Consider the following 19,945-nt stretch of genomic DNA (forward strand, 5'->3'; position numbering starts at 1 on the left):
TTGGAGAACAAACTTCTTAGCACATCTGTGAAGCCTTTCCACTATTTCAGGTAAAACCATATTCTCAAAATTGATTTTTTTTAGGGAAATGCTTGATCAACATGTTTGTTTGTGATGAAATAAATATATGTTAGACACCGGAAGCCGATCTACGACTTCACGGTGTCGAAATTTTTTTTTTGGTATATATATTATTTATTTATTTTTCTACTTCAAAAATTGGATTTATTTACAACAAAAATCAAAAAATAATAGGGGTTATGTATATTGTATGGTGATGAATTAAATATATGTTAGACACCATTGGCCGATCTATGGCCTCATGGTGTCAAAAATATTTTTCTGCCAATAATTAATTATTTTAATTTTTTAAAATTATAAAAAATATTTAAAAAATTCAAAAAAATAAGAAATAATATGAGGTTTTTGTTTTAAAATTACTGAAAAATATAAAAGTAAATTGTACATACTTCTTATTTGCTGCCCATTTACATATCTTTTCGATTTTGTTGTGCTAGGCCAATATTTATTTGAAAAATATTTTTAAAAATTGTTTTTAAATATGAGAAAAATATGAGGGTTAGGGGAAAAATACTAAATAGTTATATACTTATATACTTGTGTTAGTGCTCTTAAATCTTAATTCTTAAACATTTAAAATTTTAAACTAAAAGAATTGATGTGCTTCAGTGATTAATGAATTGTCTTTTATTCATGCAACAGTAAACTAGTCTGATTATGACGAACCGTGGTAAACGACAGAGCCAGAGGCAAGAGAGGCAGAGGCAGCCGGCCCAGACCTAGGAGGAGGGGAGCACACCCAGGCGCACTAGGGGTGACATTGCATGGTTGCATGGCACTCCAATTGATGGGGATAAAAGAAAATCCCAATGCAACTATTGTCACATGCAATTTTTGGGAGGTGGTGCTACTAGACTCAAACAACATCTAGCTGGGAATTCTCCTGAAGTGGTCGCATGTCATATGGTCCCTGTGGAGGTATCTAGGGCTGTCATTGATTACATGAAGGGAGGGAGTAAGAGGAAGGCTCAGAGGGAGAAGGCAAAACTAGATCTTGAGGAAGCATTGAGGTGTACAGCGGGAGGCCAAAGCCATCGTGATGATGATGATGATGACAGTGATGATGTCTATGTTCTTGATGATATAGAGACTGAGCAAGAGGCTAGGGATTGGAGACGAGCACAGATGATGAGCAGAGCCAGTTATCATGAGGATCAGGAGAGAGTCGAGAGACAGAGAGTAGGTGGTAGTGGAGGAGCTAGTACCTCTAGAGCTGGTGCTAGTGGTAGTGGAGGAGCAGGTACAAGTGGAGGAGGTGGGTTGCCTAATCCCTTTAGGAGATCACAGAGTACGAGGGCAGCTCCCCCTCCGCCTCCACCACCACAAGATGACCCAGCACTTCACCAAGCACCTGGTGTTTATAGAAAGAAAGGCAACAAACAACCAAAAATCAAGGGAGCATGGAAAAATCTGAAGGGGATGGTGAAGGAATCTATAGCTAAGTGGATGTTATACCATACCATCCCAGCAAACACAGACAAGGCCCCTTTTATCGACTATGATAGATTCCATTGCCGAGGCTGGCCCAGGTATAAGGGGCCCACCCCATATGAGATTATGAATGTGTATTTGCCCCAACGAAGAGAGAGCTTGAAGACTACATCAATGAAATGAGGGGCTGTGGGAGAACTATGGGGTGACCATAATGTGTGATGGTTGGACTGGTCCTACAAGAAAGTCCATCATCAACTTTATGGTGTATTGTGATGGGAGGACAGTCTTTCTGAAGTCTGTTGATGCATCCAAGGAGAAATATGATGCAAAGTATATCTACAAATTGCTGAAGGAAGTGGTAGAAGATGTAGGAGTGGGGAACGTTGTCCAAATTGTAACGGATAACGGAAGCAACTACAAGAGTGCCGGTGAGAGGTTGATGCAAAACAATAAGTACCGGTTGTTTTGGACTCCATGTGCTGCCCATTGTATAGACCTCATGTTGAAGGACATGGGAAAGATCAAATTGGTACAACATGTCGTGGAAAAGGCAAGGCAAATGACCAACTTTGTCTACAACCATGGATTTGCACTAAACCTCTTGAAGGAGAAGTGTGGGGGTGACTTAGTGAGGCCAGGCATAACTAGTTTCGCCACCAACTACATTACACTCAAGAGTATAGAAACCAAGAAGTCTGGACTGAGATCAATGTTTGCTTCTGAAGACTGGTTCAACTGGAATGGGTCCAATACCCATGGTGGTAGGGAAGCACAAGCTACAATTTCATCAGATGACTTTTGGTCTAAGTTGCATAAAGTGGTACAACTTCTGGACCCAGTGGTCAAGGTTTTGCATATAGTTGATTCTGCTATCAAGGGACCAACCATGCCACATCTATATGCTGCCATAGACTTGATGAATGAAGGTGTTTACAATGCAAATCCATGAGGTAGCAAACACTTTCTCAAAATTATCAAGGAGCGCTGGAAAAATCAACTTATGCATCCACTGCATAAGGCTGGTGAGTGTACACTCTTTGTTTTTTATGCAATTACATCTTTTAAAGTTAATTTGAAGGATATATTACAAACTAGTGAATATGTAATGTCAATTTTAGCATATTATTTGAACCCCAAGTACCAATACAGTCATAGGCTTGGGTTGAATAATAGTCTTATTGATGCAGTCAAAGAAGTAGTTGCCAAGTTGGAGCCGAATAGTAAATTACAGGCGATATGCAACAATGAGGTGAGTCTTATAAGTTATAATTCATTTGGAATTACTCAATTCAATACTAAATAGTAACGAGTCATTACTAATTTTAAATATTTTCCAAATGATTATAGTTGAAGACTTTTAGGGATGCATTGGGAAGTTTTGGAACCAAAGCTGCACAGCAAGGCCGGACACGTGGTGATGCCGGTACTCATTAGTCATTACTCAATTCAATATCTTATTCTTTTGAAATGAAGGTGACATGTTTCTTTTGTTGTAATGCAGCTGAATGGTGGGTGTTGTATGGGGGTTCGGCAAACAATTTAAGAAAAATAGCAATCAAGGTTCTCTCCGACATGTTCAAGATCCTGGTCGTGAACGGAATTGGAGTACATTTTCTCTCATCCACTCCAAGAGGAGAAATAGACTGGGTTCTGAACGTCTCTCTGACTTAGTGTATGTGCATTATAATTTGAGGTTGAAAATGCAACACATACGCATGGGACAAGAGGGTATCAGGGAAAATATCGATCTCGCCGACATTTTCCAGGTGGAGTCAGATGATGAAGATCCTATTGTTGATTGGGTGAGGGATAGAGGTGAGCCAGTGTTAGATCAGCTTGGAGGTAGACCTGACCCCATGATAGCTGAACACATACAAGTTGATGTGGATGACTTCATGGCTGCAGAGGGTGAGGTACATGCACGGGACGCGTCACCCATACCGTTCCAGTCTACTGGTGGTGTTGATGAGGAGGATGAAGATTGGTCTATGTCATCTGGTGGAGATGGTGGTGGTGGAGATGGTGATGGTGGAGATGGTGATGATGGAGGTGATGATGAAGGTAATGATGGACGTGATGATGATGGTGATGGTGGTCAAGCATATGAGGGAACTCGAGTCCCGTTTGTGGTACAAGAGCAGCAAGAGGCAATCCGTGCCCCCACCGGCCCCACACCAGCCACACGGCCCACATCGTCCACCTCGACCTACTCGAGAAAGCAGCGTGGCCAGTCCCGTCCTGGTGGTCGTGGTAGTGGTACTAGTAGGCAGGATGAGCTTATAGACATTGATGCCCTATCTGGCTCTGTTGGTGAACTGAGTATTGGCGATAGAGACAGTAGATCGAGTGGGCATTTCCGTGCCCCATCTTTTCATGTAGACAACAGTCCATCTCCAGCACAATCAGAGCATGGTTCATCTCATTCACATCCATGTGGCGAAGGGCATTCTAGGCAGTACCCTTGGGGGCAGCAGCCTATATCTTCTCCATCCATTCCCAGTTTTGAGTATGACTCCCACTCACAAGGATATAGTGGATCTTCTTTTGTGCATGACTTCTTTTCCTATACTGGCTACCCAACCCACCAGCCGCAGCCGTAAAACCCGTACATGCTCCCAGAGCTGTCATATGACTCATATCATAGTGGATCAGTGGGTAGTACTTCTTCACGATTGGTGACCTATATCCTAGGATAGGTTACCTTCAAAGATGTTGATGATGCGCTTTACATGGCCATCGTGGATGACTACACTCGCTTCTTCTCCCGCAGACTATGACGTGGCATGCATTTGTCCTACGATCGGAGAGCAATACACGTCGTCTCCAGCGGACCATGAGTGGGGTTGATCCTGGACGGCGGAGTAGTTATTATTAGCAAATTTATAAACATTTGAGATGAATGATGACTAGTTGACTACTTGACTTGTAGCCTTGTAGGGGACAATTGGGGATATTGACATATTGTGATTTGGAATGTTTGATATCATCTTCTTAAATCTTAACTCTTAAGTTGTTATTTGTTAACTTGTTATTGACTTGATGTCTTATGTACTTAATATTATGATTTATGACTTAACTTATGAGTCATTATGTTTCCAACTTAGTTCTAAGTCAATTTACTTGTTTAATGTACAATGTGTATGTGTAAATGTGTAATTAACTAAGTTATACACTTATACATTAGGGTTCAACCGTACGTTGCCAATCAATGGTGCACATCCAAAACACCATTTTGGGTGACTATTTTTGCAATTTGAACATTTAAATGTGTTTATATAGCCTAAAATAGGGTTTTTATGAAGTTTCAGGCCTTAACTTGGCCTAAAACCCACCGAAATGACCTATCGAAACATACCAGAAAAAATACAATATTTCGACCGAAATATCCGAAAATTTCGGATATTTCGGTCAGCTCGAAATACCGAAACGAAACGAGTTATCGAACTATGAGCCTAAAAACAAAGCCAATCACACTGAAAGTGTAGCTCCAGCTCCCACTACTAACATTGGTTTCTCCCAGGAAGAATTCCAAGCTCTCCGGCGTCTGTTGCAGACATCTACTGCCCCTACTACATCTGCTGCCAATTCAGGTTTCTTCTTTGCCCGTTCAGGTATTTCATTTGCTGGTCATTGCGCATCGGTAGTCTCCACTCCTTGGATTATAGACTCCGGTGCCACTGATCAGATGACAGGTTCTTCTAGCCTCTTCAATACAAATTTTCTTGCTTCGGGCAAAGATAAAGTCAAAATTGCTGATGGGTTTCTCTCCTCAATCGCAGGGAAAGGATCCATTGGATGTTCTCCTTCTCTTACATTGTCATCTGTGTTGCATATTCCCAAGTTTACCACTAATCTTCTTTCCATTAGCAGTATCACCAAATCTCTGAATTGTAAAGTGACATTTTTTCCTACTCATTGTGTTTTTCAGGAACTGGGCTCTGGGAAGACGATTGGATCGGGTAAAGTGCATGGCAGATTGTATCTGCTTGATGGCGACCCTGCTTCTACCCAGGCATTACCTTTTAGGCTCTGTCACCCGGCATTTTTCTCTTCTGAATTACACAAATGGCACTCTAGACTAAGACATCCCCCTTTAAGTACTTTATCCAATTTATTTCCAGCATTAGTTAAAGATTGTAATAAGGAAGACTTTTTTTGTGAGTCTTGTGTCTTGGCCAAACAGACACATTCAAATTATCCCATTTCTAATAAAAGATCTTCTTCCTTATTTCATGTTGTTCATACTGATGTGTGGGGTACTAGTAGAAAAGTTTCTCTTTCCGGTCATCGGTGGTATGTCACCTTTATTGATTGTTATTCTAGATTCACTTGGGTCTACTTCATGCACACAAAAAATGAAGTCTTTTCATGTTTTCAGCATTTTCACCAGTTGGTTAAGACCCAATTCAATGCCACTCTTCGAATTTTGAGGAGTGACAATAGGACAGAGTATATGGAAGGTCAGTTCCAAAATTACCTTACTGCCCATGGAATCCTACATCAGACCAGCTGTGTCGACACTCCAGCCCAAAATGATGTGGCTGAGAGGAAAAACCGCCACCTCTTGGAGATAGCTAGGGCCCTTCTGTTTGCTCGCAATGTCCCTTCCCTTTATTGGGGGGATGCTGTCCTTACTGCAGCCTATTTAATTAATAGGCTGCCCAGTCGGGTTCTTCATTCTAGACCCCCTGTTGAGCTCCTACTTGGCTCTTCTTCCTTTGTTGTCCCCCCCTAAGGTGTTTGGCTGCGTTTGTTATGCCAGGGATACAAGGTCCCCTAGTAAACTTGAACCACATAGTCTCCGCTGCATTTTCTTAGGTTACTCTGCTACTCAGAAGGGATACAAATGTTATTACCCTCCATCCCGTCGGACTTTGGTCAGCATGGATGTCGTCTTTCATGAGAGTGTTTCCTATTATGTGTCCTCACCTCTTTAGGGGGAGAGTGTTAGTGAAGATGTGCTGACCATAGACTCTCCACCTCCACTCCAGTCTGTTTACAATGAGCCTGTATCAGTTCGGCCTACTCCTAGTCCTCCCTCTGAGTCAGGGGGAGAGGTCCCTATACAGGGAGAGACCATCCCTATTCAGGGGGAGCAAACTACCCCAATCCAGACTCCTGTCCAGAGAACTATTAGTGAATTTCAGCGGAGGATTGATGACAGTACTGTGAAGAACTATGCAAGGAAACATAAGTAGGTTCAATCAACTGTTGCTCCAGTACCCATCTAATTGCCGAACCTGGATCCAGAACCTGCCTCTGCACCTGGTAATGTTCCTTCTCCTGAGTTACCTATTGCTCTTCGCAAAGGTGTCAGGACTTGCACTCAGCATCCCATATCTCATGTTGTTTCTTATGACTCCCTTTCCCCATCCTTTCGTGCTTTTGTTTCTTCTCTTTCTTCTGTTCGTATTCCTAACAATTGGCAGGAATCTCTATTAGATGGAAAGTGGAAGGCAGCAATGATGGAAGAAATGGAGGCCTTGAAGAAAAATAACACATGAGAGCTTGTGGTTCTTCCACTTGGGAAGAGAACAGTTGGATACAAGTGGGTGTTTGTAATGAAACAGAAGGTGGATGGCACCAAGGATAGGTATAAGGCACGACTAGTGGCCAAGGGGTTCACTCAGACATACAGCATTGATTACCAGGAAACCTTTGCACCTGTTGTAAAGCTGAATACTATTCGTGTGTTATTATCGTGTGCAGTCAACCTTAGATGGGATTTGCAGCAACTGGATGTAAAAAATGCTTTCCTAAATGGAGAACTGAATGAGGAGGTATACATGGACATTCCACCAGGGTTCTCTTGTGACAAAAACCAAGGTAAAGTGTGTAAACTGAAGCGTGCACTATATGGGCTGAAGCAGTCACCTCGAGCATGGTTTGGCCGGTTCCACAAGGCCATGATTTCTATGGGCTATAAGCAGAGTAATGTTGATCACACACTCTTTATAAAGAGGGTTGGTGAAAAACTCATTGTTCTTATGTTGATGACATAGTGGTTACTGGCAATGATGGTGATGAGATTAGACAGTTGAAGACCTTCCTTGGACAAGGATTTGAGATTAAAGATCAAGGGAAACTACGATACTTTCTTGGGATTGAGGTTGCCAGATCCTTTAAGGGCATTTTTCTCTCCCACAGGAAGTATGTCCTAGACTTATTGGCTGAAACCGGGTTGTTAGGCTGTCACCCTTCAGATACTCCTATGGATCCTACTGTTCGTCTCAAGGGGAAAGAGGGTGAGCCTGTTGATAAAGGCCGGTACCAAAGGCTTGTAAGGAAGCTGATTTATCTCTCATATACTCGTCCTGACATTGCTGTTGCCGTGAGTACTATGAGTTGGTTTATGCATGATCCCTACTCTTCTCATATGGAGGCTGTTCTTCGTATTCTGCACTATCTGAAGTCAGCTCCTGGAAAAGGCATTCTTCTGTCTGCACATGGTCACCTACGGATAGAGGCATACACTGATGCCGATTGGGCTGGTTCTGCGGATCGTAAGTCTATCTCTAGGTATTGCTCCTTTGTAGGTGGAAATCTTGTCACTTGGCGTAGCAGGAAGCAAAATGTAGTTGCTCGTTCTAGTGCCGAAGCTGAGTTTCGAGCTATGGCACAAGGTATTTGTGAGTTACTCTGGCTCAAAGGTTTGCTACAAGATCTTGGTGTTCCTATTCGTCTTCCTATGATGTTGTACTGTGACAACAAGGCTGCAATCAGCATAGCACACAACACAGTACAGCATGATCGTACCAAGCATGTTGAGGTGGATAGGCATTTCATCAAGGAAAAGTTAGAAGGACTGATTTGTGTTCCCTTTGTGACATCTGCTGATCAACTTGCTGATTTCTTCACCAAGGGATTGTCTGGGAAATTGTTTCACCCTAATTTAGTCAAGTTGGGCATGATAGACATTTTTGCTCCAACTTGAAGGGGAGTGTTGAATAATGTACACCAAAATACCGTGGGGGTATTCTGGTCTTTTTGGGTATTTTATTTTGTTATTTATGTACTGTCTAGCTATGGCAGGGGTATTATTGTCACACTCTGTTATTTTTCACATTATAATTATAAGCCTTGGGCTGATCACATTGATCATCCAAGCAATTCCATATTTCGGTTTTGTTAACAAGAACTTCTAGAATCCTAATTGTACTATGAATAGGAATCCTAATTCCACAAGGAAGTCTTCAACTCTCCTTGGGACCTAACTATCAAAAAAAAGAAAAGAAAGTCCTTGGTATATCTGGTAGCTAAAGATAGAGAACTTGTTTAAATGAATCAATTTGCATTTAGTCAGTAGTTACATGAACCTAAGGAGCTGATGCTTGGTGCAACATTTATTGCATGGCTACCGAAATACAAGTGTGAGCCATTCCGCACAAAATGCAAGGTTAGAGGAGGACAAAAGTTTGCTGCGAACCGGGCAGTAGGAATTTCCTGCTGCCCATACTTCCCACCATGTGTACAGCTACATTTATTATACACATGAATCAAAAGCAACCTAACGGAAACCGTCTGTTAAACACTCACCATCAATTGACTTAGCTCCCACTTTTATTCCAGTTTTACCTTTCGTTTAGCTCCTAGCCGAAACCATTCACGCGGCACTCCCTGATTTACAAGCCCATGCAGCCCATCAGTTTTTTTATTGCGATTTTCCATTTCCCTTTTAATGACAAGACCATTTAGCAATATAATAATCTAATTTCATGCCTTGATTTCCTGTACACCATAATGATACTTGATTTATGTGGATAGTACAAGGAGTTCATATTAGATTGCAATATCTATTTAGAAGTCATCTTCTCTTTTTTTTTTTGGCAACCTCCTTTATGATCTGGACATTGACGATCGTGTAATTTTTTTTTCAATGATTTAAAAGTATTCGTACAGGCCATGGATAGTCTAATAGAATGAAAGCCAACTTTGAATGAAGTTGTAATACATTCTTTATGTGTCACTGTATCTATCATTTTATCCAGTATATGACAAATCATTTGCACTCTATTTCCGAAGATAAGAACCAAATTACGATAAGATCATCTTAAAATTTCAATAAAAAAGATCATACATCTATTTACATGTTTGTTAAAAAAATAAAATAAATAGCATGAACACTCCCAAAGAAAAGCTACATCCAAGTCAAACATGACTCTTTTAACACAACCTGGGATCATCAATAATCCTCTTGCTTTTTAACATTTAATTTTTGAAATTCTTGACCGCCTATTGCTCTTGTTGGATATTACCAAAACAAGCTATTTATTCCTACAAATTATACAATCAAATATTAACACATAGATAAAATAAAAATGTATATAATTCATTTTATAGTTAACCAAAAATTAAAATCTTTACATAAAGTATTTGAGTAAAAGAAACACAATCTTGAGAGGATGTAGAACCGAGAATGTTGTGGCTCAAATTCATCATATGAGTTCTTGTAGTATCTTCAAACTCAAGTAGTTGAAAATATGGGAATCTAAGTCCAGTTATATGTTCTTGTTCAATATTGCTACCAATATTAAAATATTCCTACATGATATTGTAACAAATTCTGCTTACTTTTGCATAAATAATATTTGTAAAGAATATAATTGACTAACATGATAAATTAGGGGAAGTTGTACTTGCTATATACCTGAGTCAAACTATCCAACATTTCTTATTCAACATCATCATATTCTCATTGAGAATCGATTTTAGGTTTTTGTTGTGTATCATTACAATGGATGGAAACCTACATAATTAAACATTGTACTTCATTGAAATGTAATATGGAAAAAAAAATCACAAAATATTATAAGAAGTACCTGACTTGTTATAGTTTGAGATTTATGATTCCTTCGTCGCTTTAGGTACTCTTCAATCTCTTCCGTTGACATAACTTTTGTCCCATGTACAGATTAACAAGCTAATACTATTATTCCCACTTTCAACTTGTAAGACAACCCCAATTACAGTTTTATTTTGACCATTGACTTCAGTTCTCATACCGTTAGTGTTGTATTGTTCTTCATTTCTTGCAATTCTTTTAACAATTGTAATGAACATTTATGTGCATGTGCATACATGATCTCACTCTCAACTGCAAGTGTGGAAATTTTGACTCAAATAGGAATAACACTTTTCTATCAATTCCTATAAATTGCCTTGCATCTCAATTTCATGATGATTTTTGATAATACCAATCTTTGCATCTTTGGTCTATCTTTTCAAGATATAATGGGATAGAAGCCTCTAAATGGAACTTTTACATAATGAGCACTTAAAATCCCGACAAAGCTAAACTTTATGCAACTACATTGGAGTATAATTGTTGACGCCTCATATTTAACCAAGTGTTCTTGTCCTATATTCTATTTTGCATTCTATAGTAGCATAACACTTACTAGATTTATAAATGGTACAATCCAAAAGCTTTATGTATTCATTTTGGAACATTTTGAACACTTTTAGAGTGCACATCTTTACAAAGCATGTCTCAACATTAGTAGTTTTTTTGGTAAATTCAACATTAATAGTTTGCCTCATTTTGAACTTTGTTTGAAATTCTTTATATTATTTATCTACTAAGAGCCTTAAGTAATGCTCAAAAATCGTAAAAGAAATTATGCTTTGGTTTCAAGTATTTCTTTAACTCATTATTTATTGACTCACTATGTTGGGTGTTTTTCATATCAACAATGAGCATGTGTCGCCCATACACTATAACCCTTTTCACTCTCTCCTCAAATATCTCATCTAACTTGTATTATTGTTGAGCTTATATTTCTTAAGCATATTATCCCATTTAGCAAGCCATTCATCTTCATAATCATACACAAATTATTTCGATGAATGAAAAACATGGTTTAGATGTTTGATGACATTCTGGTAAATATGTCAAACTCATAAACGATGATGTGAGTTAGAGAATACCTTTGATATGCCTCAGCTATTGTAGCACATTGATCCTGTAAGTATTGTTTTTGGTTGTTTCGCAGGCATTGCACTAAGAAAAGTCTCAAACAACCACTTAATTGTCTGTAATTTCTTCGTAAAGTAATTGTGCACCAAAGATAATTGTTTGTTTATGATGATTAACCCCAAGAAATGGAGCAAAAGGCAGACCATATGCATTTGTTTGATAAGTTATTTCAAAACATACATCTCCAAAATGTCCATAACTAACTACTGATCTAGCATCTGCCCAAAAAATGATCATGATATTATCATCATCATCATAATTAAATTGTATCGAATAAAATAAGATGGATCTTCTAATTGCATTTTATGAAAATAATTAAAAACAACACGACCATTTCCTTTTTGTAGTGTCATTATCCTCTTAGTTTATATATATATAACTTTATAACCAATCAATATATATATATATATGTTAACAAAACAGGAATTTCGTGAATGGCTTGAATGATCAATGAGATCAGTCAAGCTCTCTATTTATAATAATAATAATAATAAAAGAGATTACAAAGGGAAACACTGTTCACGATACTGTTCACAACCCAAATTACAATCCTACCCTTGTTCAAAAGTACATAAATAAAGCATAAATAAAAAACCACAAATACCCTTATAATATCGGGTAACACATCTCAACACTCCCCCTCAAGTTGGGGCATAGATATCACACATGCCCAACTTGACTAGACTAGGATAAAACAACTTGCCACTCAACCCTTTGGTGAAGACATCAGCCAGTTGATCTCCAGACTTCACAAAAGGAATACAAATCTGCCCACTCTCTAACTTCTCCTTGACGAAGTGTCTGTCAATCTCCACATGTTTGGTAAGGTCATGCTGCACTGGATTGTGGGCAATGCTAAATGCTGCTTTGTTGTCACAATACAACATCATTGGAAGATGAACAGAACCACGGATATCAAGGAGTATACTTTGAAGCCATAGTAACTCACATATGCCCTGGGCCATAACACGGAATTCAGCTTCAGCACTAGATCTTGCCACAACATTTTGCTTTTTACTCCGCCATATGACTAGATTTCCTCCAACAAAAGTACAATAGCCGGAGGTAGATTTCCTGCCAGGGTTTCCACCCTAGTCAGCATCTGTGTAAGCCTCAATGCGAAGATGGTCATGAGGAGACAACAGAATCCCCTTTCCTGGAGCTGACTTCAAGTAATGGAGAATTCGAAGAACAGCAGCCATGTGAGTGGAATAAGGATCATGCATGAACTGGCTCACAAGACTCACAGCAATGGCATTATCTGGTCTGGTGTGGGAGAGATAAATCAGCTTACCCACCAATCATTGATATCTGCCCTTATCAACAGGTTCACCATCCTTCTCTTGCAGACGGGTAGTAGCTTCCAAGGGAGTGTCACAAGGATGACAACCAAGCAAACCAGTCTCTGATAGTAAATTTAGAACATACTTTCTCTGGGAGAGAAAGATGCCTTTTGGAGAACGGGCAACCTCAATCCCAAGAAAATCTTTTAGCTGTCCTAGATCTTTTATGTCAAATTCCCGTCCCAAGAAAGCCTTCAGGTGAGAAACTTCATATGTATCATTACCAGTCACAACTGTTTCATCAACCTAAACTATGAGAAGAGTGACCTTTTCTCCCTTTCGCTTGATGAACAGAGTGTGATCAGCATGACTCTGTTTGTATCCACAGGAGACCATGGCTTTATGAAACCTACCAAACCATGCCCGTGGAGATTGCTTCAACCCATAGAGTGCTCTTTTGAGCCTACAAACTTTCCCATGGGTCTTGTCAGAGGAAAAACCCGGAGGAACATCCATATAAACCTCCTCTTCCAACTCCCTATGAAGAAATGCATTTTTTACATCCAACTGCTGTAGGTCCCAGCCAAAGTTGACAGCACAAGACAGTAAGACCTGGACAGTGTTCAACTTCGCAACAGGGGCAAATGTCTCCCGGTAGTCGATCCCATAAGTCTAAGTGAAGCCTCTGGCCACAAGTTTAGCTTTATATCTATCCACTGTTCCATCTGGCTTCTGCTTGACAACAAATACCCATTTGCACCCGACTGGTTTCTTACCCGAAGGAAGAACAACTAGCTCCCATGTCTCATTTTTAAGTAAGGCCGTCATTTCTTCCATCATGGCTGCTTTCACTTTGGATCTGCAACGCCTCCCCGCCATTTCGAGGAATAGAAACAGAGGAAAGAGAAGAAACAAATGCACGATAGGAAGGAGATAAAGCATCATAGGAAACAACATTGGAGATGGGGTGTTGGGTGCATGACCTAACGCCTTTACGAACAGCGATAGGTAAGTCAAGGGAAGGATCCTTACCAGATGATGTAGTAGGGTCTGGATCTGGATCAAGTGCAGACGATTATGGAGGTGGTATGGTGGTGGTGGTAGTCTCAACTTGTCTGTGCGCTCCCGGGTATATACCTTATCAACAGGGATTTGATCGATCGGGTCTCACGCCCCCGAATAGGAGCCACTATAGGAGCTGAAGTTCTGAGGGCTCCCCCGAATAGAAGCCGTAAGAATAGCAGACACATCTTCAAAACCCTGATCCTGCTCCCCCTGAAGAGGTGTCTGGGAATAATATGACAAGGACTCATGGAACACAATATCCATGGAGACAAAAGTACGACGAGAAGGTGGATGGTAACACTTGTATCCTTTCTGGTTCGCAGAATAGCCCAGAAAAATACACCAAATGCTCCGTGGATCAAATTTCCCATGAGGATGATGATTGTGGACATAGCAAACACAACCAAAAACTTTGGGGGGAACCACAAAGGAGGAGGAACCCTGGAGGAGATCAACGGGGGGACGACCATCTAGGACATGAGTAGGCACACGGTTGATGAGATAAGCAGCGGTAAGAATGGCATCACCCTAGTAGTGAGAAGGAACCGCCGTGCAAACATAATGGCCCGGCTACCTCAAGGAGATGTCTATTTTTCCTTTCAAGAACCCCATTCTAAGGCGGTGTGTCAACACAATGGTCCGATGGACAATACCACGTGTAGCCAAATAAAGTTGGAACCGACCCTCCATGTACTCTCTGCCATTATCACTGCGTAAAATGCGCAAGGTGGCATTGAATTGGGTCTGAACCATATGATGAAATAACTGAAAACAGCGGAAGACCTCACTTTTATGGCTCATCATGTACACCCAAGTGGCACGAGTATAACAATCAATAAACGAGACAAACCATCGATGACCAGAAAGAGAAGTACAACGGGCAGGGCCCCACACATCAGAATGAACCAAAGCAAAAGGAAACTCACTTCTTTTATTTAAGGAAGAATAACTGGAACGAGTCTGTTTGGCCAAAACACAAGCCTCACATAAAAACTCATTCCTATTACAATGCTTAATCAAGCTCGGAAACAAAAGAGACAAAGTACTAAGGGATGGATGACCAAGTCGGCAGTGCCAGAGATGAAGGTTAGGGGACGAGGTGGACTGTAAATGATGAGCTGTAGAGGAAGCCGAATGCAAAGTAGAAGGCTGACCCGGGTCAAGTAAGTAGAGACCACCCTGCATCTTACCACCCCTAATCGTGCGCCCCGTCTGCAGATCCTGTATGACACAATGAGAAGGGAAAAAAGTCAGTTTGCAGTTCAGATCTCTAGTTAGACTACTAATAGAGAGAAGGTTGGTAGAAAATGACGGAACATGCAAAACAGATTTTAATGAAAGGGTAGGTGAGCAGCGTATGGAACCCTTCCCATTAATAGGAGAAAGGGAACCATTAGCTACTTGAACACTATCTTTGCCAGAAGATGGAGAATAAAAATGAAATACATGGGAGGAACCAGTCATGTGGTCAGTGGCATCGGAATCTATAATCCAAGGACTGGATACAGCCGATGCACACACACTACTGACTGGAGTACCTGAGGCAAAATTAGAACCAGGAGGGGCAGCAGGTGTAGATGCCGTAGTGGAGGCAGCGGAAGAGGCCTGTAGCATGCGAAGGAAAGCTAGGAGCTCATCCTGAGTAAACCCAATGTCAGATGAAGGGGCAACAGCAACAGTAGTAGGAGAATCAGTTATATGAGCCTTGGGCTTAAACTTCCCACGGGCTTTCTTTTCCTCAAAATCAGCAGGCTTCCCATGGAGCTTCCAGCATTGAGCCTTAGTATGATAGAGCCTATTGCAGTGTTCACACTTGACAGGACCTTTAGGGACAGCAGTACCACCATCAGTAGTGGCAAGAGAAGGAGTACTGGAAGCAACTTGCAAGGCGAAGCGATCAACAATAGAGGAATGCAGCATAGCAGCCCAACGAGATTCCTCATTATGAACCAAGGCAAAGGCCTGCTCTAGGGATGGAAAAGGGGACTGCCCAAGTACTTGCACCCGAATAGGATCAAACTCCATATTTAGTCCAGCCAAAAAATCATAGACACGTATTTTGTCAACGTGTTTGCGATAGGCAGCCGGATCGCAGCAGAGAGGGCCGATAGTCGGAGTAATGATCCAATTGCGCCACATGTTCTTGAGGGCAGCATAGTATTTGGAGACAGAGAGCTCCTGTTGGGTAGTGGCATTAGCCTTCTTTCTAATCTCATAGACCTATGCATCATTCCCCGTGCAACCATAAGTCTCTTTGGCACCATTCCAGATAGTATGGGCAGTGTCCAGTAGAAGAAAATTGTCTGAGATATCCCCTTGCATAGAATGGATCAAGTAGGACATCACCATCGCATCATTCGATAACCACTTGTTGAGCTGAGAACCCTCTTCCACTGGTTTAGTTGTTGTCCCAAGAAGATGGCCAGTGAGGCCACGGCCAGCTACTGTCAAATAGGTAGACCGAGACCACTTCAAGTAGTTAGAGCCATCAAGTTTGATTGGGGCAGCAAGGGGAAGAAAATCAGTTCGGGGCTGGCCATCAATGCTAGAAGAGGCCGAAGAAGAATCTGAACCAGTCATTGCAGCAGGTAACCAATCTTCAATGAAGCAGCAAACAACCAAAAAATATCCAAAAAAATTCTGGAATCGACCCCCAATAGAAAAGGGCTATATTGGAGCAAAAAATCTCGGATATGTAGACTAGGAATGATGTCGAATGAAGGCAGCAAGGGTGCCAATCAGATGCAGCAGGAACCAGCAGCCCAACCCCAAGATCGATTAATGTCAGGGTTTTGAAAAAAAACCCTGAGAAGAGAGATCGATAAGGGACTGGGGTCTTCAACCAATCTGATGAAGTGAATAGGGGCTGAGAACAATATCAAATAAAGATCCCACAATAGAAGATGCAGCCGAAACAGATGTAGAGGCCTGATCTCCAAAAAAAAATAGGAATCTTCAAATCGCAGACAGTGCTTCAGCTCCACTCGATCCAAAAAAGAGGCATAAAAAAGGAGGTATATTGGGGCAGCAGCTAGATCATTACGATCACCTCAGTAGTGCTGCCCTAATGGGAGAAGAAGAACCAAAAGAAAGGAAGAAAGAAGAAGGGAAGAAGCTCGATGGACGAAAGGAGAAAAAAATCGAAGGGAGGGAGGTGGGTTTTGAAAACCTAGATCAAAGTGTATTTGACTCTAATGCCATGTTAACAAAACAGGAATTTCGTGAATGGCTTGAATGATCAATGAGATCAGTCAAGCTCTCTATTTATAATAATAATAATAAAAGAGATTACAAAGGGAAACACTGTTCACGACACTGTTCACAACGCTGTTCACTTGAACAGTGTCACAGCCCAAATTATAATCCTACCCTTGTTCAAAAGCACATAAATAAAGCATAAATAAAAAACCAAAAATACCCTTATAATATCGGGTAACACATCTCAACAATATATATATACACACAATTTTTATAATCAACATAAAAAAACCCAAGATTTTTACGACTTCAACTTGCATACTCAATAAATCAATGGTTGATTTGATGGATCCTAGATTTCTCTGCATCATCTGTAACAGCTACTTGAGCAGGTTTGATGTAGATCACAAGTCCATATGTACCTGCAAGAACAGGCCCCAAAAACCAGCCCATTAAGGTTGTGGATTCGACTACTATGAAAGGCATCTTGGTTTGATGATGTGGCAAGTTTTTGTTGGTTCGATGGAGCATCACCTAAGGCAGTCCGAACTATTTCCCTAAAAAATAAAGTTATTGTTCAGATGAACAGTACCCACTACCCAAACTACTGTTCACATGAACAATGTTATGGGTCTATAAGCCTTGTATGGAGAAGGAAATCCAAGCAAATATTTGAGATTTGGTAGGCCCCACTGAAGATAGCAAGACAAGTCAGATTTTATTGCTGATTTAGTTATTTACTATTTACGTAAGTTTCTATTTTTGATTACTTTCTAATTTTATTTCAGTTTATTTAGTAAAGTCTCACTTAGTCAAGTCTTAGATTACTTGGTGTACAAGCCTCAATATTATCTTGTAAGCATAGTTCGAAAACTCGTTTCGTTTCGGTGTTTCGGGCTGACCGAAATATCCGAAATTTTGCATTTTTCTGTTATGTTTCGGTAGGTCATTTCGGTGGGTTTTAGGCCAAGTTAAGGCCTGAAACTTCATGGAAATCCTATTTTAAGCTATATAAACATATTTAAATGTTCGAATTGCAAAAATAGTCACCCAAAGTGGTGTTTTGGATTTGCACTATTGATTGGCAATATACGGTCGAATCCTAATGTATAACTTAGTTAATTATACATATACATTGTTTAAGACTTTAAGCACTAGAGGACATAATAAATTAATGATTAATAAGTAATTTAAACAAGTAAATTGACTTGAAAGTTGGAAACATAAAGTGAATGACTCATAAGTCATAACTTAAGTCATAATATTAAGTACAATAAGTAAATAACAAGTTAAGAAGATGATATCAATATGAGAATATCCCCAATAGTCCAATACAAGTCAAGTAGTCATCTAGTGACTCAAACGCTTACAAATATTTTAATAATAATTACTCCGACGTCCATGGTCGACCCCACTCATAGTCCGATGGAGCCGACGTGCATTGTTCTCCGACTGTAGGACAAATGAATGCCACGTCATAGTATAGGAGAAGAAACGACTGAGACTAACGAGGAGAAAAAAATCAAAAAAAATCAGAGCTTGTCAAGTCTCGGTCGAAATTTTGACCGAGACTAACGAGTTTTGGTATTTATAAAGCTATTTTTGAAAAAAGAAACTCGATATCTCGCGAGATTTTGATTTTGTCTCGAGATATTGCGAGATGGTCGAAATTTCGACTGAGTTTTTGCATTTTTTTTATTCGAGCTTGTGTTTCGTTTCAGTCAGGTCGAGATACTCAAAATATTTAAGATCTCGACCGAGATTTCGCGAGATTTAGTACTACTATGCTTGTAAGAGGCTTATAGTAGTTTCCCTTTTCGTTACTTTCTATTTTGTGGAGCTTAGGCCAAGCTATAAATAGGCTCCATCAATTGTATTTGAATCAGAATTGAAAAATAGAATTTTGAGGTCATGCTTGTCATCGGATATGGGAGAACATTCCCTGTTCAACAACTAGGATAGCTGTGGGTGAGAGACCCAGGGCTGAGAAAGCCCATCCCCCTATCCCCCTTCTTATTCTATCTTCTCTTCTCCTCCCTTCCCTGTTCGATATACATTGTTTTCATGTTTCTGTGATCATAGTTGCAACGCCATGGCGTCCTGGCACTGGAGAAGCATGCATGTCGACCTATGCCATGGCATCCCTCTTCGATTTCTTCTTCCTGTCTCTCTTTCCCTCTTCGATCTCTTCTTTATTTCTTCTTTCCCTCTTCGATTTCTCCTTCTTGTCTCTCTTTCCCTCTTCGATTTCTTCTTCCTGTCTCTCTGTCTCTGTTTTGCAACTAAGAAGTCGCCAAATCTGATTCCAGGAATTAAATACTCCTTGTTTAGTTGATTTCTATGATGAGTTCTTGTTGGAATTGATAGAACATGATGTAGCGATGCTTCGCCTGAAGGTTTAGACTGGACCGAGAAGAGTTAAAGGATTTATCTCCTTCGTACTGCGCTGTTTTCCGTCCCAGGCTGAAGTCGTAAGGTTGAAGACAACCATAAATCCATAATCCGGTCGTGGGTTATTACAAACCCTTATTTTTGCCTTTTTCCTAAAGTACCCTTCTCTTCTTTTATTCCCCTTTGTCCATACTTTACACATCCCTCCAAGTTTACCCTTAGTCATTAAATCAAAACCCTTTTATGCCCTTTCTTAGATTCTTCTTAATTACAAGATTGCCATCCTTAAAACTTGAGAAACAATAGAGAAAAAATAAAACATGGCTTGAGTATACATCTATTAAAACATTAAAAATAGAGAAAATAAAAAAATAAAACATGATCGCCATGGCAACCGGGGGACATGTCGATATATCGACATGACACCCCTCCACCGACTTGGATTGCCATGACGACGTGACAATTATGTCTGTGATTGCAATAAACTATTGTGAAGATACCCTTTGAAGACCAAATT

At 40.3% G+C, this 19,945-nt stretch overlaps 1 protein-coding gene across 1 annotated transcript in view; it reads right to left on the reverse strand.

The window, feature by feature from the left end:
- LOC122645144 (transcription initiation factor IIA subunit 1-like) overlaps positions 1–19,945 on the reverse strand; it is a 56,972-nt gene that overhangs the window by 23,549 nt on the left and 13,478 nt on the right. The window lies entirely within an intron of this gene.

This window comes from Telopea speciosissima, chromosome 1, assembly GCF_018873765.1.
Source record: "Telopea speciosissima isolate NSW1024214 ecotype Mountain lineage chromosome 1, Tspe_v1, whole genome shotgun sequence".
NCBI classification, from domain to species: domain Eukaryota; kingdom Viridiplantae; phylum Streptophyta; class Magnoliopsida; order Proteales; family Proteaceae; genus Telopea; species Telopea speciosissima.